This window comes from Salvelinus sp. IW2-2015, linkage group LG3, assembly GCF_002910315.2.
Source record: "Salvelinus sp. IW2-2015 linkage group LG3, ASM291031v2, whole genome shotgun sequence".
NCBI classification, from domain to species: domain Eukaryota; kingdom Metazoa; phylum Chordata; class Actinopteri; order Salmoniformes; family Salmonidae; genus Salvelinus; species Salvelinus sp. IW2-2015.
This window is the reverse complement of record NC_036840.1, coordinates 25,519,336-25,525,736: the sequence shown is the minus strand read 5'-3', so window position 1 is coordinate 25,525,736 and position 6,401 is coordinate 25,519,336. Positions and strand designations below refer to the sequence as shown.

The following is a 6,401-nucleotide window of genomic DNA, read 5'->3' as shown; positions in this document are numbered from 1 at the left end:
GGAGTTCTCCCATCTCCACAGAAGGAACTCTGGCTCTGTCAGAGTGACCATCGAGTTCTTGGTCACCTCCCTGACCAAGGCCCTTCTCCATGATTGCTTAGTTGGGACAGGCGGCCAGCTCCAGAAGAGTCTTGGTGGTTCCAAAATTCTTCCATTTAACCTTTCAGTGATACCCATCCCGGATCCGGGAGCATCCTACATCAAAAAAGCTGACTAGCATAGCCTGCCCTAACGCACAGGATAGTCATATAATATAATTTTCATGAAATCACAAGTCCAATACAGCAAATGAAAGATAAACATCTTGTGAATCCAGCCATCATTTCCGATTTTTATGTTTACAGCGAAAACACAATATGTATTCTATTAGCTAACCACAATAGCCAAAGACTCAACTGATATTTTCACCATGTTTCTACCGCATAGGTAGCTATCACCAACCGACCAAAATAGATGCCTAGAACTTTATCGCTTACCCATGAACAAGACATATACCAACAACATATCAAGAAGGACAACCATCTCTGCAGCACTCCACCAATCAAGCCTTTATTGTAGAGTGGCCAGACGGAAGCCACTCCTCAGTAAAAGTCACATTGGAGTTTGCCAAAAGGCCCCTAAAGGACTCTCAGACCATGAGAAACAAGATTCTCTGGTCTGATGAAACCAAGATTGAACTCTTTGACCTGAATGCAAGTGTCACGTCTGAAAGGCACCATCCCTACAGTCAAGCATGGTGGTGTCAGCATCATGCTGTGGGGATATTTTTCAGCTGCATGGATTGAGAGACTAGTCAAGATTGAGGGAAGGATGAATGGAGCAGGTACAGAGAGATCCTTGATGAAAACCTGCTCCAGAGTGCTCAGGATGTCAAACTGGGGTTCACCTTCTAATAGGTCAACGACCCTAAACACACAGCCAAGACAATGCAGGAGTTGCTTCGGGACAAGTCTCTGAATGTCTTTGAGTGGCCCAGCCAGAGCCCAGACTTGAACCCGATTGAATATCTCTGGAGAGACCTGAAAATAGCTGTGCAGTGACACTCCCCGTCCAACCTGACAGAGCTTGAGAGGATCTGCAGAGAAGAATGGGAGAAACTACCCAAATACAGGTGTGCCAAGTTTGTAGAATCATACCCAAGAAAACTTGAAGCTGTAATCGCTGTCAAAGGTGCTTCAACAAAGTACTGAGCAAAGGGTCTGAATACTTGTGTAAATGTGATATTTCAGTTTTACATTTTTTATACATTTGAAAAACATTCCACAAACCTGTTTTTGCTGTGTCATTATGGGGTATTGATGAGGAAAAAACAACAATTTAATCAATTTTAGAATAAGGCTGTAACATAACAAAATGTGGAAAAAGTCAAGTGGTCTGAACACTTTCCGAATGCACTGTATACTGTATACTAGTCAAGACCTATCCTAATGAACTATTGCTGGAGATTTACTATTATTCCGGCAAACTACATATTCTATCCATATACTGTCCATATTGTCTATATATCCCATCATATATACATATTTATACTACGCAATCCGACATTAATCGTCCCAATATTTCTAGATTTCTTAATTCCATTCTTTTACTTTTTAGATTTGTGTGTATTGTTGTGTATTGTTAGTGACGACTAATACAATTTTATTTTATTTGATAAATATATGTATGCGACCAATAACATTTGATTTGAACCTAATGTAACTAATACACATGACACACTTTATCCACTCTGTACSACTGTCTGGTTAGTGTGGTTCTCATAGGAGGCAATCTATCAKAAGKGGGATCCTCCTCTATTGGTCTCCTTACAGAGAACCCTGCAGTAGTCCTAGAACACTTGTCTGATTGTGAATGCACTAGTTCTCCCATGACATCATCCTACAATGGCCCCTCCCCCTGATCCCATAGCTATAGAATAGATGGTTCTGTATTACACATGACATGAGATGCTTAACTTGGAGAGTTCAAATATAGTTCATAACCAGTTCTTTGCAGTTTGTTACTGATTTCAGATAACWATATATATGCGAGTAACTTCATAAAGAACTGGTTTGTTGTGACTGCAAGCAGTCAGTAGCAACATGAACAACAGTAACAAATGTGAAAACATTAGATAGACATCCTGCTAAAAACCACAGAGACACAGATAGCAGGTAGGAGGGTCCTGTGTGTACAAAGCCAAAGCCTAGATAAGGCCTTGTACTTAGAGCAGACCGCAAGTACCTGTGAACTTGTTAGATGTGTGTGGGCGGATGTGAGTGTCATGCTATCAACATGTCTAAAAGAAGGTCAAGACATTTCCGAGAAGATATGACTTGAATAAATAGGTTGTGTGCCTTACTTATGCAAAGACTCAATTACAGAACTACACACTCCAACAAATTAGTCATTGTCTTCATCATACAGTTCACTCTACTACCGGTTTCATTTTCAGTGATTGTTGCTCCTTGTTACTAAGCTACACGGTATTATAACTATTTTGAGGTTAGTAGTAATTTACATTTTTGGCATAAGTTTGACTGCTATTTAGGCTAGACACATAAACTATCACAGAAAAGCACCCTGTTAATGATACTTCATCAAATTAGTGGACATTTTGAACACTTCTACAAGTTGCTGCCAACTCTACTGGTAGTTATGGGGACTTCCATGTTCACTGCTGCTCCCTGTTGAAAGACAAATGGATTGCAGTCCTGCAAGGTGCACTTATACATATTCACATTTTGTCAATAGTTTGTGAAAACGGCTCAGTTACTACGTGAACAKTGTCATATTTGAAATCAGTCTCTCAACCATATCAATTCTGTTCAAAGTATATTCCGCTAAGAAGTTTATTTTTTAGTTTACTTATCTCATGGAGCAGTGGAGATTCCTCAGTGGAGGAAGTGATTTCATAAAAATAAAAACATTTAAAAASGTATAMTTTTTTAGRTAAAACTATACTAAATRTAATCACTTCACCAAATATTYGACTAAAACATAYTATTTTGCAAAGAAGGTCTACAGTAGCTTCAACAGCACTCAGTAGGGTAACACCATGGTGTAGCTGGTGGACARCTAGCTTCCGTCCTCCTYTGGGTACATTGACTTCAATACAAAACCTAGGAGGCTCATGGTTCTCACCCCCATCCATRGACTTACACAGTAATTACAATAACTTCCGGAGGATGTCCYYCAACCTAKCAGAGCTCTTGCAGCATGAACTGACATGTTGTCCAACCAATCAAAGGATCAGAGGATTAATCTAGTACTGAAAGCATAAGCTACAGCTAGCTAGCACTGCAGTGCATAACATCTGGTGAGTAGTTGACTCAAAGAGAGAGAAAGACAATAGTTGAGCAGTTTTGAACAAATACATTTCTTCCAAAATGAAGGATTTTTTTTTCACTTTTCAGTTTCACTTAGTTAAGTAGCAAATACAGTTGGCTAGTTTAGCCTACTGATACACCCTGCTCAAACAGAGGGATGCTATGTTAGCTAGCTGACTATCCAACACAATACTGGAACTCTTCCAATCTTCCAAGTCATGGTAAGCTTTTGACTTTACTAATTTCTTGTCAAAGTGGCCCGCCGGTGTACGGACCATTCACTGTAAAGTTAATGCATGATTGTAGCGAGTTTACTAACGCGTTAGTTCTATTAGCTATGCTGACTATGACGTTACTTTAGCTAATATGGTGACAACGATGTAGGCTGTGTGTAGCAGTTTGGCYTGGAAAGGTTTTTTCCCCTGGTCACATACAGCTGATGTGCTGTGCATTGAAGTCCACAAGCGGTTCTGTTGAAAAACKTTTATTTAATGGTAGCAAACAGAACAAAAAGGGGATTAACATACTTGAATTTGTCCAATAGACACTCTCRTTTGCAACTGTTGGACTMATGATTTTCTCCTTGTTCAGCTAGATGAAGGCAAGAGTGTGCAAGGCGTATTGAATGTCACTGTCTGTCCATGTGTCACTGTCCATCACCTCACATTTGTCTTCCGACCTGTGTGCACCTACGTTGTAARCTTCTGTTCATAGGCTAGGTTGTAGCAACCTCATGATGGGTATAGGGACAATTTGAGTACCATGTAATTGCCTAAACCAATCGCTGTTACATTGAACGGGGTGAATGATAGTCACCCATCATGCTGTAATAGAAATAAGGCCATGCTCATGAAAAAAAAGTCTGAACGCCACTGTCATGGAGAGGCAGAATTGTGTTCTTAGTGAAATGGATCTTTGTTGTTTGGATGGACAGAGGTGTGTAAAGAGAGAGTGTGGTTAGGATTGACGGTCATTGCTGGGGGTTAGAGTTGAGTTTACGTGAGTGGAACATCTATTTAGGGCAGTSAGAACACCACAGAGAACACCACAACACCACAGAGTGTTGACAGTTTGAGAGGCTAAAACACCAGCAATTGATACATATTTACAGTTATTATGCAACCAACCACCGTTTTGACAATTGCGCATAGGCTTCATATGGTTGTAGGTCGCACACTGAATCTGTCGGTGAAAGTGTAGATAATGTAACACAAAAATTCAGTCGGCTATCAAACTTGCTATGACAAGACGTTAACTTTTTTCCAAAGCAGTTTATTTTTATTTGATATAAATGGAACAACAGTATCAATGTAAAAATGAGCATGGCAGATTACAAGTCCATTGTAACACACTGAAAAACCCATAATTATTACATGTAAAGTGTAGAAACGCACAGAATCAATGCAGGCTATTAAAGGAGGAAAAGTTGACATTTTCAGTATCGTTTTGGTGCTCACTACCAGGAGTACACAGTGTCTGTCTTCCATGGCGCTCCTCTGTCCCTCGGCCTTTGGTTTCTTCGTGGAACGACGTTCAGAGCGGCGTAAATGGACTGTGTCTAACACCTTGATTCCTGCAGCAAGCAGAGCAAAATGTAATAGTAAAATATGTATATGGTGAGTTAAGACCTATAACATTGTGGAAGTATTTGTGAAAAGATAGGAATATTAGTTGCTTCTAGAAAACTTACAATAATAAATGTATATTTTCATATTTTTGATTGAAGGAAAAAGACCATGTTCAGCAACAACTAAACAAGTGTGTATGGCGTAGGTTATCTTCTGGTTTATCATGACTGGGGACTGCTAGGTAGCTCTGGCTGAAGTGGGTTCTTTTAATCAACACAAATAATCAAATAATCATTATCATCATCATTCCTACAATGAAGAGACTGTGTTATGACGCAATTTTCACCAAACAACATGTCAAATATAATGTAACTGTACCATCAATTGAGGAAGAGACATGTATTTCCGCTTACCTATGCACTTGCTCATCTTGTACAAAACACAAGTAAGGAATGATGAGGGATGACACAGACCCAATGCTACGCCACGGCAATACATGAAGAAGATGGTCCTCCTTACAACCATCTGTGAAATATCAAATAGGGATAGGAGACACTGAAGACACTGACGGGATAAAGCTATGACATGTGTTAGAGACACCAACAAGACTCGCCTGATCTGAGTCGTTTTTATTCTCTCAATACTCAAAAGATAGTGCTGAATGATATAGAGAAAACAAAAGATATCTGCATGATCATAGAATGAACAACGATATCTGAAGTGAATATACCGAAAAAACAAAAGATACATTGAATCGGTAAAGAAAAAACAAAGATATCTGAATGATACAGAAAACAAAGATTTCTGAATGAAAGAGAAAAACAAAAGTAACTGAATGACACCTTCCCTGCAATCTAGATTATAACAAAACACAATGTCAGAAGTATCACTTACGGTCAATGTCCAGCTTGGTACCGTTCCCAAAGAGTATCTCCCCACATGAGGCCACAGCACAGTAGTAAGTTCCAGCATCAGAGAGGCTGAGGTTCCTCTTGGGGAGGTTGTAGACACAGCTCTGTGTAGGAGACCCAGCCTCAGGTCTCTTCTCACACTGATCACTCCTGTCTCCATGGGTGTAAATGATTCCTGGATGGGATTCTCCTGAACCATGTCTGAACCAATAGACACTGTGTTCTCCTGCACAGGTCTCAGTGTGTATTGTACAGTTTAGAGACACAGAGTCTCCTGGCTGGACTGATTTAGACACAGACTGATGTACAACTGTCTTACTGTTGGACTCTGAACCTGAAAATAAGTAAATATTTTTAATTTTTTTACCCCTTTTTCTCCCCAATTTCCATGAAATTGAATTGGTAGTTACAGTATTGTCCCATCGTTCCATAGAGGGGTAGGCCATAACAGTTTGTAGGCCAAATCGATCGAATAATACAAACGATTTTGTGAGAAGACAGATTTTCGGAATGTCTCATGGTCTGACAAACACCGCTCTAGCTCTGTCACCTTTCACCGCAGATACGGAAGAGTTGGATAGGCAGTTGCAGTGGATTGAGACTCATCCAATGCA

The 6,401-nt window shown here is 39.9% G+C and overlaps 1 pseudogene; it reads right to left on the bottom strand.

Moving 5' to 3' along the window:
• LOC111980626 (uncharacterized) overlaps positions 1–6,401 on the bottom strand; it is a 59,550-nt pseudogene that overhangs the window by 45,097 nt on the left and 8,052 nt on the right.